Consider the following 24315-nt stretch of genomic DNA (forward strand, 5'->3'; position numbering starts at 1 on the left):
GGCCTGAGGAACAGAACACAATAAGCGTTCAAAAACATCTCACAATGTAATAATCAATGTGTAATATGAGCTAGGGGTTAGTTAAATAAAATGTGAAAGCTGTATTAATGAACCCTTTCGCTGTCCAACACAGCATTTCATTTTCTTTCATAGGCTGCATAATGCAGGGCCTAGGAATAAATTATAGATGAAACCCCCATCATATGTTTATAAATACACTAACATTAGCATTTTACTTCCTCATAAATCTGCACCAAACATTCAGGCGCAAGATAGAAAGCCCTGTAAAACAATGATATATTCTGTGCTTGCAAGACTTGCCTAGTGGCCCATTCATTTCTACCGCTGTTCTTCAAACATTACTTTCTTCGCTCATGCCCCCTCATTTAAAATCCATTTTAATTTAAAGATGTTCGATGCAGTCCTAGTGGTACATTTACTCATCCTGGTTATACATCATGGAGCAGGGAAAAGAAAATTGTTTAATCTAGAGATACGGTTCACTGTGGTCACCACTGAACAGTGGAGTAATTACCAGATCAGCTCTGCTAAAAATGCACTCAGGGTGTTCTGTGACCTATCATCTTCTAATCTGCATAGTGAAGTATAGCTTCATAACTATAAATTGCTGACTTAATTAAAACCAGGACCTTTCTGTCATTTAATTACAGGGAGAAAGGTTATTGCTTAAATGCAATTTTCCAAATGTGATTTCTTAACAGTTATTAACTGCTTCACCATCATTTATTGTTTCAGATTTTTCAATTTGAAAATAGTCCCTGTGACAGAAGTAATGACTTCATGAAAAACTCAATCTAGATGGAGCTGAGCAGACCCATTTGTTTCTCGTAAGTGGAGCAGACAGAAAACTTGAAAATGTCACAGGAGGATCCTGTGATTGCTCCACTTTACAGGAGTAATTAAAAACCAAGAGGTTGTATTAAAGGTGAAGAGAAGAGGTTTATGACAATTTCAAGGTTTTTCCCCTGTACCAAAATATTTTGCTTGCATTTTCAACTCTATTAGGAGAGGTACAGATTAATAATTGTTAATTTATCCCAGTCCAATCCATAATACTAGTACCAATACACTAAGACAAGCCAGTCATCTCTGCAGCTTTTCTATTGATCTTCCAAGAGCCACCTTAATTTGAAGAAAAATACATTCCATATAATTTCCCTCTGCACATAAAGCTTTTCACTTCCAAGAACTGTCGTTTTCATGAAGCGCACAAGTGCATTTTAACTAAAATTTGAACCGCAGCCCATTGTCCAAGACAGAGCTTCTCATCCAAAAATGAACGTGTTCCTGTTAAGCCACTTTTATACCAATCTGAGTCCAGTGAGAAAAAAAATCAGCATCAAGACCTCCCCTGCAGTGTACTGCACGAAATTCTACCTGAAGGACAAACCTGGCCATTGAAACTCAGAGGAACGGCTAAAGCCTGAAAGGCTTCTTGCAGGGCACTGCAAATCCACTGCAAGGCCAAATAAAAAAAGGAAAAGAGACAGAGAACCCAGATGCTTGCTGTTGCCAGGACAACAATTTTTTGCTCCCAATATGAACACATTTTTAATCTGAATTTTCCTTGCATCCCATTTTGTGTAATCAACAGTCTTTCCAAAATACGTGTGAACGTTGCACACAAGAAGTTTTGCAGATCAAGGGAAGATTCGTTGTTCAAGAATGCCATAAGGTGATAAGAAGCTTTCTACCAGACTGTCACATATTCCTTTGCCCTCGTGGTGAGACTCCTACATTCACATAAAGCTTCACTGACGGGGGCTTTAAGGTATTGGAGGAGCTAGTAGAGGATATGGCAGGGAGCACTACAGATCCATCCATTTTAAATAGCTTTGTGATCCTATAAGCATATCATAGCCTTCCGTTCATTAATCCTCCAACATCCTTATTAGGGAGGGGAGAGCTGTTATCCCCAGTCATTGGTATGGAGCTGGAGGAGAGAGGGGCCACGTCACTACGGTCCGGGACCTCCAGCTCCTGGGTTAGAGCTCCAAAAACAGACCCTCTTCTTTCCTGAACAAACAAGTCACAAGGATTAATTTTATGACCACTTTTCTAACGCATTCACATGCATATGAACTAATTGTGAGAATCTGAAACTTAGCGGAAACTGTTATTTCGTAGTTAAATTCTGCAGAGCAGTTTGCTGCAGACACTCACCGTACGCAATGCTGGCTGCATCGCACAAGCCATGTGGCAATGTTTCCTCTCCCTGCAGCAACACAGCTGAATATTGCCCATTCAGAATTTGCTCTGGATTCACTGTTAACACAAGACCCAAAATATTTTCAAACCATGTGTCACCTCCATTCCAAACGGCGTTACTAAATGGAAGTAGCTTTCAACTCTTTTTTTTTTTTTTTTTTTTTCTTTTTGTTGTGAGGACAAATCATGGTTTTGGTCAGTCACCAAACATACGTGGTATTGGTTTTGTTCCCTGACTGGTAGACTTGCATAACTTAGCAATGGAATCAAAACTGTAAACAGACAACATATGTGCATGTACAATGTGCAGTTTGCTTTCAGCTAATGATCAAGCACTCTGGGTTACAGTTTGCCCTTGGCAAGTATCTGCACTAGCATAGCTTGAATCCTTACATGTTTACACTCAGCGCTGGCAGGGGAGTGGCAGTGTGGCACGGGAAACAGCGCGAGGGAACATGAATTATCTATTTTAGGACTCTCTGGAGATGGCCTGTGCAAGAATAAAAACTAGAGAGAAAGAAAACGCAAGAGAAAGAGAGAATAAAAAAATGGAAGAGCTTAGGAGAAAACGGGAAAGATAAAATGCAGACACGGTAGACAGAGAATAGGGAAAGGGATGGTGGGATAGAGCCACATTCCCTGGAATGAAGAACGCAGCGGCTCTGAGCAGAAAGCACCAGGCACAGACTCTCTTGACAAGGACTCAAAATCTGGACTATCCTGCCAGGCCAAAGCAACATCTGAGTGATATATGCTATGGCCTTACCTGTTTATTTAGAAACCAGTGTTATTGCCAGGTTCACGAAATTACATAGTAGGGCTAATAAATTACATGATTTTTGTGACCTTTTCACTATGCAGAGGAAAGCCTCCCTTCTTGCTGAAAGATTCATCAGAGTGCAGAAGTATCTCCTAAAGAAAACAATGCACCTTCCATGCTCATTTAAAATGAAGCTAGAAATTATACTCTGAGGAATGTGCACTACTCCAGTGTACTCGAGGAGTTTGGTAACAATTTTCCAGTCCCAGTTCTACACTCAAAACACTTCTGTTTTATTCCCTGAAGCCAACAGCTACTCTGCAGCCGGAGGAGGGAAAGCCAGGAAGCCAGACACTGCAGACTTCCTGCTGGATTGTGTCCTGTGGAAGTCGCAGAAGAGCTCCCTATTATCACAGCCATGCTGGGTGTGAGTTTTCATAAAGCCCTTCTATTTGGACAGGACTCCCAGGGAACAGACATTCTCTCAAAGGGCCTGGAATGTAATGATGGGTATCTTTTGTCTCCAACGCGTCTCAAATACTTTTCTACCTCTGATGCCACTGTAAGTGGGACTAATCCAAGATCGGAGACTAAGTTCCTAATAGCAAAGGACAGGTCCCCTCCACAGAAGAGAGAACTTTCCACACTTTGATCACTTTTACCCAAGTTGAACTGAAATTCAAGAAGAAGTAAACCTAATAAATTCCACGTGGCATTTCCCATTTCCATTTGCTCACAAATGCTCTCCATTTTCCATTTGCTCACAAGGCACCAGGACACATATCGCAGTTTTGGGACTTATGGAAGTGCACTGAGGGCAGTGACAGCTACTTTACAAATACTTGAGGATTCAATTCAAGCGAACCCACTAACATCAGATGTTTCTTCTTTAACACCAGACATATTCTCATGGGTTTCTGTATAGTAGGTATTCTTCTAGTGAACACCAAAATAGTAACAGATGCCTATAGGTCAGTTAAATTCATCATTTAACCTTGGTTATGCTGGGGACCAGTTATCTGCTCTGAAGCAAACTTCTCATGCTCACCTCTTCAGAAATATGCAGTGCTGTTTCACAGACAGAACTGGCTTGCTCATGTAAAACAAGACCCACTTTCGGTGGGGTCTGCCCAAGCGTGTGCTTACAAACAATCACCACGCCGTGCTGTCTTATGAGCTTTACGTGTTTCCCTACGAATTACAAAAACTGGTATCCTCAGAGAAGCAACACATGGATTGGAAATCACACCATTGTAACAGAACATAATGGCCATGCAGGTTAATAGCCTGAAAATACAGAACGAGCCTTTTTTATAATTCCCTATAGTTTGTTCATTTGATTAATTGAGCCCATTCAATTTCCATTTAAGACTATTAAGAAGTCTGTAGCTCTAGCTATTTTTGTCTGCGAGACTCAGCTCGGAGATTTCAGAAGCTTAACATTCTAGCTGCATGTCACTGCCACCATTGTCTCTTGTCACAATTCTAATTCTATGTTCTGATAATAAAATTTCATTAGTGTCTGCACATCCTTTGCCTTACCTTTGAAGTACTGTCTTGTGCTGAAACGATTAGCAGTACTTTACGTCATATCACTTGACTGTTTGACAGCCATTGTGAGTGAGCTAAACGGGGAGAAATTAAAATTTCTGACAATTTCCATTACATCTAAATTGCTGAGAAATTAAGGGATATTTACTTTTACAAATATTAAAGGTTGTTTAAAATGTAAACTGACTTCATTTTATTAGCAGATTCCACAATGTGCTAATTCAAAATGACTACGTGGCCTTATGTGAATAAATTACCAACTCATTTTCCAAAAGCGAAGGACATTTCCTCCAGGCTGCTTTTTGACTGTTTGTGTCAGTAGAAAAAGAAAACAAAAAAACTTATGAATATTTCAGAACAGAAGATATTCCTTGGTGCCTGTATTCCTTGTTTCATCTCAACAGAATAACAAGGTTATTCCTGTATGATATGATTTTTTAACATCTTAACGAAAAGCATGCCATGAAGCACTGAGTTTATCATATGATGTTAATTTATCTTGGGAGGGGTCCCTCCTTGATCAATGTTTTGATCCCTGCTAATCCAGACAATCACACCCTACATGCCCATCCACACAATGACTGAGCTTCACTTTAGAACCCGTTCAGGTTTTTCTATTCCCCTACACACTTCACACAAGAACCTCCCTGCTTAGAGAGGTATATACATATGTAGAGACGATGACTTTTGCAGAGTAGTAGCTGTGTTCTTTCCCAATGAACTGTCCTTCTTTCCCTCTGAATTCACCAGTCTTCCAGGCCTTGCTGCCTGGCCACCAAGTTAGACCACCTACACTGTGACTTCAGGTCACAAGATTGAGGATTTGCGTGTTTGGCGTCACAGTTTCTTCCATGATTCGGTGTTTCCTCAAAACTAAGTGGCTATTGTCATTGCAGACTCCGAAGAGACTTCAAAGACTCAAGAAAAAGAGATGACGAGAAGCTTAGCACACCTGTACGGGCTTGTGGGGTGCCACCAGTCAGGTACCTTTTTCAGACACAAGTACGTTGCTGAACTCTAGCTTGTCATTTAACCACCCAGAGCTGATGTTCTGCTGATTTCAAAACTGAGTTAGTACAGCTGCCTATAGTTATTTAGGTTTCAGGTTAGGAATGAGTGTTGTTAATAGCAGTCATGACTTCCTTTTATCTCAGCTGAAGTATTACAGGGAGGCCAGATTCTCCTATAAATTTTGCATTGCAGCCAAGAAAATCTGGTCATGGCTCCTCCACTCTAAAACCTTTCCTTTGATTCCCCCAGACCCACTTCCACACTAGCTTTCTCTGCAGACTGCTGAACCACCATTCCACCATTTATTAGTTGTTTTTTTTTTTTCTTTTGAATTCTTTCCAAGGCTTTTCTTAGTGTCTAATCACAGCTTTCTTCACAAACCTTTTTTTTAAAGGTCTCTGCACAAGGCCCAAAGACAAACACTGCTCCTAAAAGTCCTAATGCTTTGCCTTGTAGGTACCTCTTTAATAGACTCCATTGTAGACAGCATTCACATGATCATTCTAGGATGAAACCCCGAATGGCTGTTCATAGTGTGCTGGCATGTTGAATGCAGCTTATTCCATAAAGTCTGGCACCCATAAAATGGGTATAATAGTTACCTACCACATAGGATGTTGTAAGGCTTAATTTATTACTGCTGTAAAGCATTTTAGACCCTCAGAAGAAGGGTGTTAGGAAAATGTAAAGCTCTATTTGTCTGGCTGAAAGCTCTCTTACAACACCGGTCTGCTTGAAAAACAAAGAGGGATGTAGGGAATCAGAGTGTCTTACCAGGCATTTTCCATTAAGAAAAAAAGTACTGCTTTAATTTATTTGGTGTCAGCACACATATTCTAAGACTCTTGGTGATGGAGAAAGAGGAGGAGTAGTGAGTATGTCTATTGCATAAAGCAAATGTGAATAAAAGATTACTAGGACGTGGAAAAGCATACAAGCTATTTCTTGTCAGCTAAGCACATGTACCAAGAGAAACAGATATGCAAATGCAGAGACTTTTAAAACTTTAAGTCCTTCAGATTAAAGTGAATCATTATGAATAATGCAAACTGTGTAAGAAATACTGAGCGACGATGTGAAAACCGAGGAAGATTACAGTATTTCTGATGACTTGTTTGTGGGCAAGTGTTTTGTTTTGTTGGGAATTCTGAGGAGCAAGAATCACAGCAGTAAATACAACCGTGTTCAGTGGCTGCCACCAAACCTCACTGTGCTTGAAATTCTTTTTCACATGCTTTGCTGAATCAGGACTCTAGCACATGAAATACACTTTTATCTTGACCATGGTTCAAGTCTTCTCCTTAAAGTCAAAGACCATTGGGGTATTTTTTTTTGCTTTGATGCACCATCAAGCTCATGCACAATTTTTGTCAAAATATATCCATATAATAGGGTTATAATAAATAGTTCTTTTAACAGTTCATTTAGGATTCCAAAATGATGAGGTTTGCAAAATGCAAAGAAAAATCACATAGATTTTTTTAAGCAAACAAACTGTAACAACCCCTGAATTAATACTACGACTGAAAGAAAATTAAATCTGAGATAAATTTATGTGACCTAAAGGCAGCACACAGCAATATGCTAAAGACAGACTCATAACCAAAAGCTACATTTAGGACTCAAATCACATATGACTGGCACATTTCAAATGTTCTTCTGTTCCTTAAAATAGATATGTACTTACCAGATGCTGACAAATGGCCACTCCATAAATGGGTAAAGAAAGATTTCTTCTTGTTCATATTTGATTTTCTCTTGCATTCTATGTCATGTCCAGCTTCTGCTCACAAGCTACTGAGTCAAAAATAGAGATATTCCATGAGAAATGTTGATGCCTGATATTTTTGATCTCCCTAGAAGACAACACAGCATGTGACAGCACGTATTTCTTACAAGATTTTCATTGAGTTCGCTAGAAATCCCCATATAGGTGCTTATAACCTGGGCTCTATATTTTGATTCCAAGAATCAGAGGTTGTAAGTCTCAAAAGGACCTTTAAGACCCTGGGCTTCCCTCCAGCAAAACAAATACCACAATATTCCTCTAGCAAATTGGAAAGAATCAGAGAAGCATCTCAACTTTCAGGAATATACTTAGATCAAACTTCCAAACCTCTCCCAACAACATAAAAACAGAAATAAAACTGGCAGGTGCATCTTTTGCAGTGTCCTCCAACATAAAAATCACGGGTCACTTAATTGAAATGATTGGAAGTCAAGACGATAATCTAAATATATACAGCCATTTCGTGAAGTCTGCTACATTGCAGCTGGACTTCCAAAAAGTTTACTATGAAACTAATAATAATATCTAAAATTAAATAGCATGAAATGGGCCTTACTTTAAATTCTGATGAAATTTAAGACTGCTGTTGTATCCTAGAATACTACTACAGGAAGAAATTACTGCAAGAATAGCCTAGGTAAATTCATCGTGCAACGACCAGCTTCACAGTGACTTGTCTGTGTCTCTGTTTCCCTCACTGAAAACGTGCTAACACTGCTGTATAGATAAATATATACTAAATCCATACCTTACCTTGCTTCACAGTAATTTGTGTGAGCATACCTGGAGAAGGAATTATCGTCACGATCCTGTCAACAGACATTGATCTCAAGGAACTTGCACAGAGGGTACTCGTTGCTAGTAAAGCCACGGCTTGCTCTAGGTTGAGCGTGGGATATTGCTACCAGTGGAATGGCAGCACTACGGCTCCCAGGGCAGCCACAGAATTTATAAGCTTGTGCCACCCCGCAAGTGTCTGCCCCAGTGATATCAGATCTTTGACAAGTGTTTCTAAACTACGCCAGGGTGGGCAGTTCTACCTTCAGACCACAGCCTTTCACCTTACAGACAGTATTGTTAAGCAAATTTAGCCCACAACTTCGACGGTGTGCTGCCTACTCCTTTCCACTAGTTTTACAGCGTCATTTCTGCATTTGTTTCAATGTGGACTAACAAATTTAAGTACCACACTCTAATTTGCTTTATCCTTGGAAATTTCGATCTTAACAGAACAGTTTCACTGATTGCATAGTGGCAAATGGAAGATTGTCACTTGTTTTTAAAGTGCTTGCTTTTTACAGTGAAGAGCATGAAGTGTACCAGCAACGTTAACCTTCCGGAAACACACAATATTTAAATTACACTGCTCAGAGCACAGTAATTGAGCCAAACAGACATAAGTTCACATCCACTGAGCTTTCAACATAGCAAATTCTGCCATCAATCCCTCTGAAGTACCCTAAGGATGGTTTATATGCCCAGAACGTTGTGTATTTTTTTTTCCAACTCTAGCAGTAGATTTAATAAACTAATAACTTCCCCTTGCAAGTCTTACCTCAGCCATGTAGTCTAGGGATATCCAGGTTGTTGGCTAACTGAGACCTTCATAACATGCTTAACTAAAACCCTGAGTAAACAATAAAATACCTCTCTACATACTTTCTTTGACCCATTCTAGAGTGAGCGTTCTTACAGGAGCCCACGCATAGACATGATCATACACTTGTTATACTGCCATGTTTATGAAGAGCCGCCACATTATTAACAACCACTTTAAGAAAAGATTAAGCAATCACTTCAGAGTCCCCTATTTGTTTACGACCTGTACCTAGTAACAGAAACAATACTTTCCACAAAGACTGTCATGATGCTTTCGTCCTTGAAAGGTCCAGATTCCCATCACCAGTCTTTACTGCACTATTTGCAAACAAAAGTCTAATAAAGGATGGCCTGCTTGCCTACAGAATTCCTCACGAAAAACATACTTTCATTCCTGTTGTAGTTTTCCAAACATCTGAATCTACTTTGCGCTCACATAGGAACATTACGGACACCAGAACACTTAGTTGCCACACAGATGTCGTTACCAGATGTCTCAGCCTGGGTGCTGCTGGATTCCAGGATAAATGAATACCAATATTCCTAGAAAGGGAAGGACTGTCTTGCCTGTAAGGTAAAGCCAGGGCACATCCTTACTCGTTATGCACCACTTTGATGATTCTGGCACTAGAGGTACCTACAAGGATGCTTTACACTAAGAAAACAAATAAAGCAACTTCCAGCTACTTGCCTGAACTGCAAGAAGTTCATCTAGCAGTGAAACGTAATCTATATCTAACATACCTATGGTGATATTTCAAAAGGCACCCAGAAATGCAGCAGCAACATTGCTCTCTCTTCTCTTTACTTTGTACGTCATGCGCTCAGTTTCTGGAATCACTGCACATGGCAGTCATGACATTTTAAGTTCTTGCAGGGTAAAGCATAACCTCTATGGAGAACCCGCACGTGGTATATGAACCACTATTGTGCCTCCCTCGTCTTCAAAGCAAGACACATTCACCCCTTCTGAGAATATCGAGAAGTGCTGGGCTCTCCCTGCTGGGTTACACAGGCACAAAGCAGATTAGGCAGGGACAGAAGCAAACACATTTACTCCTCTGAGAAGTCCAAACATCCTCTTAAAAATTAAGGTCTAAACTATCTTTTGAGAGAAAGTGTAATATATTTATATGCATAAAATAAATATTGTTGTTATCTGCGAAGAGTCTGCAGTTAAGCATTTTTTTGTTTTATTGACTTTTAAAATCTTGCTTCACTGACAAATCCAACTCTCTCTGCACACGAAATGAGCAGATGGTTAACGTTGTCTATTAGCGGTCCTATCAGCCTATCAAAATACACACTGAGGCTTAATAACAGATTTTTTTAATAAAAGTTTTATAAGCCCAGGTGTAAAACACATGCTATGTCACAAATACAAAGGGTTTCACAATGTCAACTGAAGCCAGCTTTGCTGGCTTTTTGCAGAGTAGGCATCTCGGAAGATGCTCTGTCCATCTCAGATAACGCCAGAACTTTAGTTCTGCTCACTTTAGTAACAAATTAAATTATATCAACTATCCTGAGCCCCCATACTGTCCCAAACTAAATAATAATACCTTTTCATTCTGCTTCTACCTGTACATATCATATTCTATGAGCAGGAAGAACAACACATGCATTCACGCACTCTCAATTTCACATTTCTAATGGACAAGCCTAAAGAATCCTCACAATTAAAGTGTTTGAAATCTCATTCCAGACAAAAATTTTGCTGTTTTGAGTCCCTTTCTAATCCCAAATGCAATATAGTGTGTCACACCGCAGGCTAGCAAACTCTTCTAAAATAAGATATTTGTGAAGATAGTGATCACTTTAACTCTAGATTTGTTCTAAGGGAAGAAAAGCTGATGGTGTAAATCCTGATTCAGCAACATCCATGTTGACTGAAACAGAACTGTTATTGAAAACAGGCATGAGCTGAAGTGCCTTGCAGATTTCTCCCTAGAAGATAGCAATGATATTAAGAAAGAAAGCCTTTACACACAGAAGTCTCTGCTCCAAAAGCACCCTGATCTCAGATGAATTCTGCTGTGTGAATAATCCTTACTCCTGATCACTGCGCTCATCTCGCTCGTAAAAGAAGCAGTTCAATTTAAGAAAAAGTCTCTTAATACACGGTTTAACACCTTATTCTTTTAACAAGTATCGGTCAATTAAAAAAGCCTTATATTTATTGTCTTTCTTATTGTATGCAGGCTTCTTTATGATCTTGTTTCTAAAGAGAAAAAAGCAATATAAAGTCACACTCCCCAGATTAGAATAAAACCATCTCGGGAACCCTAATTATACCTTTGCCTTAGTAACTTTTTCTCATTTGGATTCACAGAGAGCTCCTGAAATCAAAGGCTGTTAAAAGCAAAAGATCAGGGTTATTATTATCAAGCACTTAACGTTGTGTGTAAATTTACTTAGTGCTTTACAAGCAGAGATAAGATACACTTCCTAACCCAAAGAGCTTAGAATCAACATAAGATAAGGACCGCAAAGAATCGGGTGTAAAAGGGAGAATGCAAGGCTAAAAGAGGGTGATAAGAGATAGGGTAATCTGAAGTGACTCGCTTTTATCACACAATCAGACTGCCTTAAAGGACCAAGCCGCTTCCTTCCTATCCGACGGCAGGTGGGGCTGCTGCAGTGCCAACCTCCGCTCGGGAGGCCCGGGATGCGCTGCCGTTACCGCCTGGCCAGGGCCGGCACAGCCGGCAACCTCCCGCATTTCCCGCTCACCTGCGGAAAACCGAAGTCTCAAACTCAAAACCACTGTACAAAGGGGCCTGATTTTCAGACGACTTATTGCATCATTCCCCTTGGCTTCAGCAAGGTTAACCGAAACTCCAGAGCGCGTTTTTGCGCGTGACCAGCACGCGCAACTTCAGAAATACACTTGTCCCCAGTCTGGATCAGACCTTTAGTGGCAAAGCTCCACTGGCTTGTGATACAAAGTCAGTCTCCGCCAGTTGAGGAGCACACCTGAATGACTCCTCAAAACTTCAGAACTTTAGAACATATACTGCAGATCGAAACTAACCGTTTATAATATAAAGGTCAACTCTGTGTGCAGGTTGTTCCCATCACCTTCTCAAAGTGAGAAGCACATAGAAATGACATTCAAAGTAGAATGCAAGAAAAAGTCCTGAGGACAAATCTTGTTCGCCGAAAGACGGAGATTATTTTCGAGTCCAAAAGTCCAATTCTTCTGGACTGAATGGGAAGCTGAGCCCTTTTTCAGGAGAGGCAATGGGCACAGAAATGTAGTGGCTTAGCACCCAAAAACTACTTGCAAGGATGAAAGATCCACGTTCTAGACTCCACCAAGCAGGCACAGTTCAGCGAGGAGAAGTCCTGGCTGCCACTGCAGAGCCCAGATGCTCAGTTCAGCTCCGTGGACCTTCTTGAGCCTGTCAGTTTACATAAGCCACGCCACAGGGTAAAACACGAGAGCCCCAGGGATCAGTCTGTGGCAGGTAACATCCGTATATTGCTGTCCGGGGTCTGAGGCCCAGTTTTCATGCTCTATTTCTACCACTCCTGAGTCAGTGGCAGGTTGTTCTGCAGCATGACACAGTCTCTGCCAGTGCTTTGCTTCTTCCAGAGTCAGGCACCACGGGAGGGTTTTAACAGTCCTGGTCATCATTTTTCTGGCATGGGCTCGTACTGGAGCACTGGAGTGGAAGCATCACTGTGTCCCCATCCCTCCTCTGACGTACCAGCTATAAAGTTGCTCTACATAGGAACCAGTCTTCTCTTTGTTTGCCTCATTTTTTTTATCGTTAGCCTCTTAGCATTTATCCCATATGTGCTGAGGATGTGTCTGGATGGACATTTACACTGTTCACCCAGAACACCATCACTGTTTCCTGTTAGCTAAAACAGGTGCATCCCATCCATAGCAGTGTGGTACTCAGGACAAGCTGCAAAAGCCACCCAAAAAGTAGAATAAATGTTGTGGCAGTTATTTAACTTGGTCATTGCTAAGTAACAATTCACTCATTGTGAAATCGTTAACAGCTATCTCAGGGTATCCCTGCAAGCAGCAGTTGCTGCAGTGTCAACATACCTTGAGATATACACACAAGGTCTCCGGAGACTTTATAACTTGGTTGCTAGCCAGTGCTGCTGCATCCTCACTGCTACTATTACCTCTGCCAGTTAAATTAAGACAGGCCAACACACTACAATCACACCTTCATTTTGCCGGGTAGACCTATGGAGATAAAGACAGCCCCAAATCAAAAGAGAGTCCCTGATCACAGCGAGAGACAGATCCATAAAAGACAGATCAAACTGTAATTTTTCTAGTGAACATAATAATTCTACTCTTTGAAGAGCAGCGCGCAGAACCCAAAGATGCTAAACCAAGCGTGGGGCTGGCCATGTCTCAGACACTGCTGAGGTAGATAAAGCTGCTTCCTAACAAGAACACAGCACTTCTCAGGCCCAGGTTCCCTGCCAGCCGGCCACAGCAAGACAGCAAGGGGGTGTGGGGAACAGGAACAGTAAGAGGGCATGGTGCCAAGTTAAGGAATCTCTTGACCTTTTTTCCTCTGAGTGATGCTACCTTTCCTCACCTTGCCATCAGGTGTGTGATACCCCTACATGTAGGGCCATGCACGGCTCCCTGATGGCCACAGTGGAGAGACAGCAGGGTTTTCCACTGACACAGGAAAAATGGCCAGATGGAAGCACGAGGGACAGTCAAAGGAAGAAACAAACAGTTGGAGTCACCTTCAGAGGGAAAACAGACCAAAGAAAGCACTGCTCTTTATCCAGCAATTTTTGCATTCCCTGAAAAATGCTTGTCAGTAGAGGCACTCAACAGGGAGAGGAGGAAGAAGTTGCTGTCTGAACGACGGTATCAGAGCTTCAGGTTTGCATACACACCCCTTCGGCCAGTCCGTGCATCACAAGTTTAGCAAATCTGCCCCCTCCAACACATGGCCTGTTTTCTCGCTGACTTGCATTGCAAGGAGCCTTTGAAAGCAGAGAGTCTGATTCTTCCCCAAAGCCATTTTTATACCAGGCTAATTTCATTTTCTTCAGCAGGCTTAGTCCAGATTTGCACTTTTTTTCAAGAAGCATCATTCCAAATAGACGCCTACCCCTCACAGAAGGGCACACTCTTAAATGTGGTAATTAACAGGCAGCACTACAACAAATGCTGTAAACATTAATAATGTGAAATCTTTAGCAGACTTTTTGCATCTGCTTGTAGAGGGTTTGTTTTTCATGGAAGACAAAGCAGTGACTGCGTGTAAATTACTCTCATGTCAAGTGCTAAAATGCAATAATGTACCGCTCTAGAACATGCATAGAAATGACTGCTTTGCCATGTATTTTTGTACTAAAAGCAGTAACCTAATCATCTGAGTAAAGCTGAATGGGCTGTTACGCACCCTCAGCACAGCCCAGGAGATCTTACATGTCGTAATTTGGAATTGGCAATTCACATTTCTCACGGAAAGCCAAGATCAAGTGGCACAGAGAAACTCCCTCACCCACATCAGATGAATGCCTGCAAAGAAGCCCAACTAGACCATCTAAAATAATGTCCCATGCTTAGTCCTTGTGGCAGTCAAGGCTGCAACATCCAAACAACAGAACTGGCGGTCCACTCTCTCCATCCAGCTTGGATATTGCTCTCTCTAGCTGTGCTGAACTACAAGGAGCCTCATCCATGGACAAAATTATGTAGCATCCCTGCCTCAGGACACCCCTGACTCCCTTGTGAGCTGCTCCAACACAGAAATCCAAGAACAGCCGTTTGCAAAGGGGATTTCTTCCTTCTCATCATGCATGCCTTGAGGCAGTGGAGAAAAATGTCACAGCCAAAACCTGGTCTCTTGTGAAGAAGTCTGGATTTGCCAATGCAACAGCTCTCTTCCCCCCTAACACTTGTCCTGTTCCTCTAACTCTGTGCTCTGGAGTTGCCAGCGCAGGGCAGAGATTGCTGCCACTTATCTGCTGGGGAAATCCCTGCCGGGAAGGGTGAGTTGTGGTTTGAGAACTGGCACAGCCGGCATCTGACATTTCCTCGCTGCGGTTGCCCTCACAGGGGGAAGTTGACTTTGGCGGGAGCACTGTGTGTTCTGGCTAACCCAGCTGGCAGACAAATCCCCAGGGACTCCTGGCAGCGCGAACCAGAGCAGCCTGAGGCTGCACTCCCGTGTTCAGGAAAGCCTGGGGCAGAGACACCGAGTCCAGCGCAGAGCCCAGCCTTCACTGCCCCCATAAAAGCCCGAGCCAGCTTACAGTGAGGTTGGTGCCAAGGCTCCTGTACGAAAGGGAATCCAGCTTGTTCAGAACAGCGTCTTCTGTGTCACTGCCAAAGCCCACAGGATCTCGAGTCCAGGGTTAGTCATGCTGCTGGTGGTAGTACACGTTTATGGGGTCTGTTGTTGAGGCTCTGCCATTTACTCCTTTGTTCATTCAAGGAAGTCAAGTTGGCTTAATCTTATTGTGTTAATAGGTCTAAATACGGACATAAAGAACTTGAGCATACATAAGCACAATGAATATGAGTCTCTCATTCATTCCTGTATAGTACACGGTAAATTGCCAGTGCAGTCCTTTCAGCTTACTAACTTCTTTAGACTTTGCCTCACAAAGATTACGTTCCCCACTCAGCAATTCAACCTCCTTCTAATACTTTTAAAACAGACGAAAGGCCAAGACCCCTAGAGAAGATGCCAAAGATCGACTGGTTGGCCCTGAAAGCAGATGAACAGCAGCAGCCAGTAAAGCAAGCAAACCATGCCAACAGTGGTGCGCTCAGCAAAGGCAGTACAGTCTCTGTTCTGGCACCCACGTAACCCGAACACTTACGCACACCACACAGATCTCTGCAAGGCAACAGCAACTATCTGCTTGGAAGGAGTCTTTGCTACTTGGAACTTTTTCAGGTTTTCTCGATGCTGTGGCTTTTCTTACGCTTCCCTCACCCTTCTGGTCATTTTGGAAGAATAAATTCACTGGAGCCCAGCCTGCCACTCTTACTGGACCCCAGAAAGCTGCAGCAGCTAAAGGCTGGAATGCACTGGATGATAATTTGTTTTCTTTCTAACAAAAAAGGACTTCCATTTCCCTCTGAACCACACTAAGCACACATCAGAAACGAGCATTTGCAAAGCTGAAATCTCAGCATCGAGCATTATTTAAATTTGTAGGGCTATTTAATGATCATCACACACTTGATCCTAACAGTGCAAGTGATTTTCTATCCGAGCATTTTTTTAACCACTTCAAAAAGGGAAACTGCCCCTCCAAATATAAGCACTGCTTGTTATTTTGAGGCAGTGAGGCAAAACATACAGCACATACACCACATTTGGCTTGCTTAGCAGATGTCTACAGATCACTTGATGTTAATTTCAACATAAAAGCTATTATATTTCTGGCCTTGCCCTATTAGTTGTTAAATAATTATTTATGCTTGGCAGATAAATTCTAGGAACGTTGAATAAAGCCCATCAACCCTACTAAACTAACCGTATTTGACACAACAGTTTTCACTCACAGAAGACCCTGGATGTAATATTTGTTGCCTATATGATTCTGCTTCACAACCTAAAAGGCAATCCCATATCTATATTTAAACATAAACTGCATATAATATGCATTCCAACATTACTTCATAGGCAAGGAATTAGCTTGTCTGGTTCACTGGCATTTACGACTGTGTACTATAGCTAGTTTCAGTTCATAACTCAGTTTATCTAAATAATCTCCTATTCACTTCACAGTTCTGACACGAGTTAATATGTTTTTCCACAGCTGCTTTGGCTTTGCCTATCTAGTTGGCTGTATTTGTGATCAGTTAGGAACCGGTGTGCTGCAGCCTTGATGGCTACAAAACAAAGCAATAATTGGAAACGCAGACCTCCTTTAATTAATATACTTACGCAGCTAACCCTCCTTACATGTGTGCTATTTATACACACTCAGACTGCAATTGTTGTGCATTCTGGTTGAATGGTTTGTAAATTCCAAATAGTCAATCTACGACAAAACTCAGAAAAGGTATTGAGTGCAAGGCCCGGTACGAAAGCCTTTCAGCCAAGTCTTTGGACATCCGTATGTTGTTGTCTGAAGAAATTTAGTTGATGCGCTGTCCTTTGTGAGCATATTTTAGTGTAATTACACTTTCACGTCCTTAACAGACATGTTAGAATTTAAAGATTTGGAAAAATAAGGAAGTTGAATGTTTCGCTGAGGAGAACTCATTCAATATGCCTATTTCTATTTCATCTGTCAGGTTAAAAGAGCACAGCTTCTCTATGATCGCAGTAATGTACATTATGTCTGCTTTTAAGGTTGTGCGCAGTTTATGATTTGTTTGCGTGATAAACTTAAATAAAAATTAGTGATCCAAAAAAAGAGGAAAAGGAATTCATATTGCTTACAGCATGCTACGCTTCCTGTCCTAAAAGCTGCGCAGTATTGTTTGGCACTGTTGACAATTAAACTAAACTCACTAAAGTTACTCAAATGCTTTCAGCTGATTTCAGTGGATATCAGATAGACCCCTTTCGCAGTTGGTGTGCCTCTGTTCTAAGGTACCTTAATTTCAGTGGGTGACGGTGCTATATATTATCAATAGAAAATGTCTAAGCTTAGAGGCAGTTTCCCCCTTTAATTTCCAAGCCAGCCCTGTTCTGCTTCTCCCAGAAAGCCAGCTGCCTAATAAGAGCTAAGTCTTTGCGTTTCTTCCCACTTACACCCCGAAGCACCGAGGTGTGAGCCGGCAGCACCTCTGCTGCAGCTTGCTTTAGAACTACAAGCTATTTTGTTAGGCCGCAGTATATGTCAAAATGAGGACCTTAATCCAAGCAGAGAAATCACTGTCAGGTCTGAAGTTTGAGATACAGGAGGAACCTGGAGGCAGCCGCTAGAAGGTGTTCCCCATGGCCACCGTTGCTCGTAGCCAAACCAGCCTTTCAGAAATCTCTACAGGAGCAGTGCAGGAATCCACAGGTGCTTCAGGAAGCGAACTGTCACCAGGGCTTCTTGTGCCATTTCTCCCCTAGCACAAGAGACACAAAATGGTCAGTCTTAACCAGAAGCTTGCCATTTAATGATACCCTAAGAAGGACCTAGCAAAGAAAGCTGAGTTCCCCTGTTCGCCTGGATTCCTACATTACAGGCTGCTCTGTGGCTACGGCCTTTATGCATCTCTTCGCCCCATGATGAGCCCTGTCTACACTTGACCTTTGCACATGGAGGTTTTAAGCCTCGGTTAAAAATGATCAACAGATGAGAGCCATGGATGTTGTTTCACTTCTGCACCCAGGAAGCAGAGGTTGTGGCCAAAAGCAGGGTTTATTGTAGGGTTGGTTTTACAATTATTATTAATGACAAGCCAATTTCTCTTTGTTGATGTCTGCTGCATGTGATAACGCAATGTTTCCTTGAATGTCATGTCATAAACTAGCAAAGGTGAGCAACTGGCGGGGTGGAAAACGTGAGGAGGAGACAGAAAATAAAATCATGCACATCAAATGCTATTTATTGAACACGTATGCTTTTTTGACATACGAGTTTGATGTTATTATTTCCTTTGCTTTCCGATAAAATATACCCACTTGTTAAATACAAAATGCATAGCTGGCTAATATAGCACTTTTTCACATGCCCGCAGGTTCCCTTAGATTTGTTAGCTAGAAGCAAATAAAAATACGGAGACCATGTAGCGCAGGGAGGAAGGCAAAACCCTTGCTAGAGCAGGGAACAAGAATCATTAAACCCAACGTTAACCCCACACATGGCATTAACCTAGGCAAATCTTTTCTCATGCACACCTTTTTCCCTGTGTTGGAATGATACTGCAGCTCTGAGGGAAGCTTTGCAACATCAGCAATTTCTGGGATGAACTTCTAAGATCTTCAATCGCACACCCGTGCTATGAGTTTCATTAACTACTGACGCCATTTCTCAGACGTCCCTAGGTTACTTGCAGGCTTTTCATTTTTAATCCAGTGTTAATAATACCTCACCCTGTGAATAACCATAGGGAATCAAAATAATGTTATTCACGCCAGTGATGATCCCCACTGTCCCCTGAACTTATTTAGGAAGAGGCCAGTCCAGTCCTGAAGAAGACATCCTAGCCACGGAAAGCAGAGGACTGGATAATTACAGTCAAGCATTTTGTCTGGCTGTGATATTGGTCAGTCAAAGAAACTGGCCTATAAACAAGGTTTCAGGAGGTCTAGCAGTGCTGTTATTACAAATTTTATTTTGCAAAGAGTGTGTATTTAACTTGCCAGGATCTCAGTTTGGCTATCCCTATAATTCCAAGGCATTGCCTATTCCCTTCAATGTGATACGGAGTCTGAGGAGAGGCCATCCTCAGACAATCACACGCTGAATACAGAAATGACAAAGAAATGTCCATTATAAGTGAAGTAGGCAGACAGGCAAAACCTCCAGCAGACAATTCGGCTTGATAGTTTCTGTCAGATGATAAAAAGCCTGACTTTGTATATTTTTTTTCTGGTACAGTTTGTTTTTCTTAGGTAGGCACCCTAGCAGACGCTTTTTAAAAAATCAGGGATGTCTGTAGCTCCAAGCGCTGTTGCAAGGTTTAACAACAAACCAGATTACCCAGACATGGGTACCTTTCAAATTCCACTGGCATCAATAGCAATTCTTGGCAGGCTGGCACAGCTGAGAAGTGCTATCAGTGCTGCCATTGGGTAAAGTATTGAATTGCTAGTTCACAGAGAAATTAGAGGGGAAAAGATTAAACCTTACAATCTGGGAGTTGTAGGCAGGCCTGTAAGAGTGGCAAACGCCCCTGTACAGATACCAGGGGATACAGATTGGCAGTATTTTAATCTCCAATTAATTAACACTCTCCACATCTACTACCTCTAGCACAAATAAAGTTGCTCCGTGACTTCAATAATTTTGTTTCCACTCCCCACCACGGTTCTGTTTGAGAGAGACCGTGTTTTTATGATGAAGACAATTCAGTGCTGGCCTAAAGCTTCCCAACTTGCTTTGGGAACATTTTCCTTACAAACTGGGATCTGACTAGGTACGTGCCTCTGGCTGCCTGCAGTCTTTCTCTGACTCTACAAATCTCCACTCTCTTTAATCAGGGCATTTCCTCATTTAATGGCTGGGGCAGCGCAGCCTTCAGTAATGAGTAACTTGAGCACTGATTGCAGGACTAAAACACCCACATTCCTACTATTTAACCACAAAGCAAAAAGAATTCAGCAACAATTTCATTCTTCACCAGAAAAGCAGAACCTTTACTTAACCAATTTTCTTGCCTGCTTTTTTTTTACATCTTTAACAAAAGACTCTAGTTACAGGTTAGAGGCTTATCTTATTTTCATACCTCCAGGGTTCTAAGGTTACACAAGGACTAGCGTGTATGCAGATCAGCATTCATATCGATTCTTTTGTTTCTCTTGCTTATGACCAAACAAGGGATAACTATTACGAGCTTCCTCTCTGCTATTTCTTCTTTTCAGTAACAATGCACTGGCCCTTACAAGTATTCAGCCACAGCATGTCTGCCTTGAAAAACAAAGCTGCTCTCCCCTATCCTCTGTAAATGATTTGAGGAGGTTTACACCTCGGTACAAACATCTGTGGCTACAATTCCACCCCCGCACGCTCGCACTCCATGTTTACAAATGCAAGAACTTGGGTTTAAGCACAACGCGGCCCTGCGGTGCATCCAAGTCTCTAGACTTTTATGCCCTACATACACTGTGGAATTTCCACTGTGCGTACAAAATTATTCATGACAGAAACGTTGAAGGACCACCCTCCCCCTCCCTCTGTGTGAATACCAATGAGAAAAATAGCAAGAGGTTTTCTTTTCCTTCCCGATCATAGGGAGGAAAAGAAATTTAACAACAACGTGTATGGGGGAGGGGAAGGGAGAGTCACTGCAAAATGTTGAAGACCAGGGGTGCGAGTACATACTTGTATTAACATCTTCCATCCCTGGAGCTGCAGTAATTTGCATGACATTATCTACCTGGGATGTTGCTATGGTTATCACCATACATAAGTAATTACCAGGGCAAATTGCACATACAGCGCACAGATTCATGCTGTCAGAAGCAAAGGATCTTTTTATACACTTGAAAATGTAAATGTTTGAAAAAACACTAATTACAAAGATTCCTGATAAGAGAAAAACTTCAAGACTGCTCCTGAGTAATCTATAACGGTTGTTAACTGTGCTTATTGACAACAGTACCCTGAGGGTCAACTCAGACGGTGACCAAGTGAGCCAGACACTGCACAGGCTCAGTAGAAAATCAGTAGAAACAGTTACCAGTAGTAGCAACCAGAAACTAATCAGTAGAAACAGTAGAAAATCCCTGCCCAAAGAGTTTACAGCATGATTAGATGAAAGGTACAGAGCAAGAGAAGCGATGTATCACACAGAGCAAAGAAGGTTGTCAACCTCATGGCATTGGCATGATTATTTTGGGTAGATTATGTCAAGAAAACTTGCTTCTGGCAAGCTAGCCACAAAAAAATGAAAATAAGAGAAGGATGAGGGACTGATGCAGGCTACACACATGCAAAAAAAATAAAATAAAAGGGACACGGTGTTGTGATGAAGCAGTTAGTTGGGACAGGCCAAACCAAGTCTAATCAAAGGGGTTCTCTGAAAGTTCTCCCACTTCCCCTCCTGCAAAGCTTCTGCTGCTGTTTGCAGGTTGCGATCTGACTGTGCTCTGATCTCTTAACTTCCAGTTTCCTACAGCAGCTGAGACAAAAGTTACAGTTCACCCAAGCTGAAAAGAGCAATTAACACCTTGGCTGAAAGTACAAATACAGGGTATCTAATGCTAGATCATCCAAAATAAATTAGACATAAAAAGTTCATTCTGAAATACTGCTACAATTACATTTCCAATAAAATAACGGCAGCACCATATAAAACCAGCTTGAGCTGCAGTCTATTGGTGTCAATGGAAGTTTTTCAAGAACTGTGATGGAGGTGTTCTGTGCCCTATGGAAAATACAAGGTTGTTTTAAAAAATAGTGCTGCTGCTGCGATCTAAGTAAAGCACATTAGGCTAACTGGAATGTAAAATATAAATCTGGAAAATACAAAATAGTTTTCTGTAATTTAATTTGAGGCGACATACATTAGCCTCATATCCATCCAAACCAATACGTTCTCTGTACAGAGGAATACTATAATTTAGTTATTCTGAATTTACAGAATGTCGTAGAATTGAGGAGACAAATTGTTATATTTTCCATTTCTAGCTTCTCTGAAAAACAAGTTATTTTGCTTACTTAGAAACCATCTGCTTCTCACCGACATTTACCTTTACCTCCTAATAATATTAATAGAGTTATCATCAAAGACCACCATTCTCCCTAACTGAGCTGCAGAATACATTTTTTCAGTGCTGAAATAGGCTCCAGTCCTAGACCCAGCCTTTCACGGTTCTCCCTGGGAAACCGGGCAGTCTGCCACACTGCCCCTGGGAATGCTGGTACTTCCCAACACTCACCACCAGTAAGTTACGCTCGCGTGTGTTTCAGCATCCAGCCCCAGAAAACCATCATTCCCTGATAACAAAGTGCCACCATGAGAGCCGGGACTGCTGAGTTAAATCTACTCTCTCATTCCTCCAGGATGCCTCAGGGGACTATTAATCATAGCTACACGAGACTCCGAAATGTACTTGATTTGTTGATGAGAAAACCAGTAACTGTACCAGTGTTTTACCTATTTACATAGCGATCTCTATGTAAATGGAGCCAAGCTCCATGAGGCACTCCATGGGAGCAGGAAATAAATGAATTTTGCAAAGGACAGAAGAAGAAAAGTATCAGCCCCAGGCATCAGCCAGGATAAGCGTACCTTTGCATGATGGTTAGGAGAGCTGCACAGTTCGTAAAGATTTAGACAACGCAGAAGATTTCAAGCAGTTTTGGGGCCTGACTTTTTAACCGAAGATACATTTGCACTCTAAGAACTGTTAGGTGCTACCTCACTCTTACCTTCACCATATCCTTTCAAACCAAACTACGACTCAGTCTTTAGGTCTGAATCTCATTCTACTTTTAACATGGACTTCAAATGTAAGTAAGAGTACACAAAGGTAAAAAGTAAAAAGGTAAAGAGTACACTTAGAAAGCTACACTATGACACCAAGTATTTTGACTATTTTAGCAGACAGGACTCGAAAAACATACTAATAGAGATGATATGTTCCGAGAAGAGTTTTGCTCCTGAAAGCATGATAAGAGCGGGTAGTAGCCAGCAGGCAGTCAGAAACACAGCATCCCTTAGGGATCATTTACGTGGCCTCAGGAGAGGCACAATTAATGGTGTCCAGAAATATTGACTAGAGATGCAAGACATAAATGTACCCTCATTAGGGTAAATACAGACTGAAGACAAAGTAGGATATGAAACAAGTCCTCTCAGACTTTATCCAGGTAACTGGACCCACATGATGACAGGCATATTGTAGGTCTTAGTATATTTCATACAAAATAGTTTGTTGACTGTAAATATATCAATGAAAGGGAAAGTAAATATGTGAAGAGCAAAATGTAAGATGGAAAAAGTGAGATAAATATTGCTAGATTCAGGGGAAAAATGCTATAAACAGTAAGCAAAGCTCTTTGATTTGCACTGTTTTCCAGCCCATAAAACCCTAATATCTGCCAGCGTTTCATTAAAAGCTTATAAACTACCCAGCATGCCTGCTGCTGCATGAATGTATTGCTAAAAAACATTGTCGATGTTGCAGACCTGGTATTTTACAACGTTTCAAAGAAACCTTATGTGTATGGAACTCAGATGTGTTACTAAAAGAAGCGTGGATTACGAAAATAGCACCTTAAACTCTAAACCTAATTAATATTAACCATTCAGGAGCAGTAGGTTCCTCTCAGCAGAGATGTTCATAGCAATACTACTAAACCAGAAAATACCAGCATCCCAGAAAAAATCATTCAGTATTTTAAGAAACGAGTGTTGTGGATAAAAGGTTTAAGAGAAAACTTTTACCATTTTGTGAATTGGGTAAAAGGAGTAGAAGGCATGACTTTTCACAGAGAATTGAGAGTTGAAGGTGTTTGATGAGGTCACGATAGCCCAGCGGCAAAATCTGTAAATATTAATCTGAGTGATACAAAAATCTGGCAACACTAAGACCGACTGGATCAATGACTGTTTTACTGAATGTGCAGTCTATTCTTGGCATTAAAATGTAAGATTTCAGCGCTGTACGGACAAATAATTGCAGTATCTTTCCTTTTCCACAAAAAGTCATATTGGATCAATCAAATTTTTATTGTTATTACCAATGGTCCCAAACCAAGTCTAGAGGAATCGGAACATTCATGATTTCCCTGCTTTCGTAAGATC

This window comes from Chroicocephalus ridibundus, chromosome 4 (genome assembly GCF_963924245.1).
Source record: "Chroicocephalus ridibundus chromosome 4, bChrRid1.1, whole genome shotgun sequence".
Lineage (NCBI taxonomy): Eukaryota > Metazoa > Chordata > Aves > Charadriiformes > Laridae > Chroicocephalus > Chroicocephalus ridibundus.